Here is a 1,761-nt window from a genome sequence, read left to right on the forward strand (position 1 = left end):
AGGAAGGTTGGGCAATCTACTTCCGTAGTGATACTGCCTAGGAAACCCAAGGAGGGGTCGCTATGAATCGAGGCCGACTCAACGGCACATAACAACAACAACAAAGCACATTTCACATTCCCCCTTCTGCCAAACTTTAAGAAATCTCTTTATTTCCAGCCTACAGTACAAGGGGAGAATTGAGGTGTATACACGATGTAGCAATGGTAGGTCACCTCTGATGATACAGTGTTTAAGGCATTTGACTGCCAACCAGAAGGCTGGCAGTTCAAACCTACCAGCCACTCCTTAGAAGGCAGATCGGGCAATCTACTTCTTGTAGAGATACAAGGAAGGGCTGCTATGATAGAAGGAGGGGTCACTATGAGTTGGAATTGATTCCATGGCAGTGAGTCTTTTGTTTGTTTTTAAGCAGTGGTCCATAAGAAAGAACACCTAACTGTGGGACAGAGAAAAAAATGAGGGAAGGCTTTGTGGAGGAGGTGACATTTGAACCAATATTGTCACCAGGATAACAATGTGGAGGAAAGGAGATCATTCTCCAACTCTCCTCTCCCCCACCCCACCCCCCTCCACCGCCTTCCTCTGCCTTAGGGCCTCTCCCCACTGCTCTCTGTCCCTGGGGAGATTAACTCCTCCCTGTGAGCCCAGATGAACTACCACTTCTCTAGAAGCCCTGATCTCCCCTCCTCCTCCAGCTGCTAGCAAAGTCGACTACCTCCTCCCCAGTATGTCCACACCCCTGTAAACATCACCTAATTAATCTTATCGTTCAATCAGGAGCTCTGGTACCCTAGTGCCTAAGGTACTTGACTGCACACCAGAAGGCTGGCAGATCAAAGCCACCACCCACTCCTGGGAAGAAGGTTGGGTAATCTACCTCCTTAGAGATAAGGTCCGCCTCGGAAACACAAGGAGGGGTCACTATGAGTCGACCCCAGTGTGCTTGGTTTAGTGTTTTAGTTGTCATTGAATCACAGTTTACGCTTTATATTCTCTTATTTTATAAGTGAGAAGACAGAGGTCACAAAGTTTCTGAGACCCTGTCCAATGTCACTTAACTCTTCGGGGAGCGGGGGAGGGGTAGAGGATGTCTTTTAAACTCGGGCCCTGAGGTGCGGAGATCCGGGGAGGACAGGACCTTGTACTTTAGATGTAATTGATAAATGTAAGGGAGAGAGGACGGGAGCTCCGCGAATGCAAACACGGCTACTAGACTCCGAGGCCTGGGGACCTGAGACCGGGGCTCAGCGCTCTCAGGCCCGCGGGCCCAGGGCCGCTGAGGGTTCGAGTCCGGAGGGACAAGGCCCGGGTGGCGGCCTGTCCTCAGCCCCGAGAGCCGCGAGGGGTTCGGCGGGACCGGGTGGGAGCGGCCGCCTTCTCAGCTCCGACTCTGCCCGCAGAGAATTACGTGTACCAGGAAAGGCAAGACTGCTACGCGTTGAACCGGACAGATACATCTATAACCAGGAGGAGTACGTGCACTTCGACAGCGACGTGGGGGTCTACGTGGCGGTGACGGAGCTGGGGCGGCGGGACGCCGAGTACTGGAACAGCCAGAAGGACCTCCTGGAGCAGAAGCGGGCCGAGGTGGACACCGTGTGCAGGCACAACCACGAGCTGAACGAGATCGGCCCCATGAAGCGCCGAGGTGAGTGAGGCCGCGGGCCGGGCGCGAGGTGCCGGTGGCGGCGGCAGGGTCCCCGTCCGCGGCCCGACTCCCGGTGGCCGCGGGGTCAGCAGGGAGACAGCGGGGCGAGC

General features: G+C 55.3%; 1 pseudogene; it reads left to right on the forward strand.

Moving 5' to 3' along the window:
- Positions 1-1,761, forward strand: part of LOC103195799 — a 124,176-nt pseudogene that overhangs the window by 5,905 nt on the left and 116,510 nt on the right.

Source organism: Orycteropus afer, unplaced genomic scaffold, assembly GCF_000298275.1.
Source record: "Orycteropus afer afer isolate SDZICR_OR568_19922 unplaced genomic scaffold, OryAfe1.0 scaffold00059, whole genome shotgun sequence".
In the NCBI taxonomy this organism is placed as follows: domain Eukaryota; kingdom Metazoa; phylum Chordata; class Mammalia; order Tubulidentata; family Orycteropodidae; genus Orycteropus; species Orycteropus afer.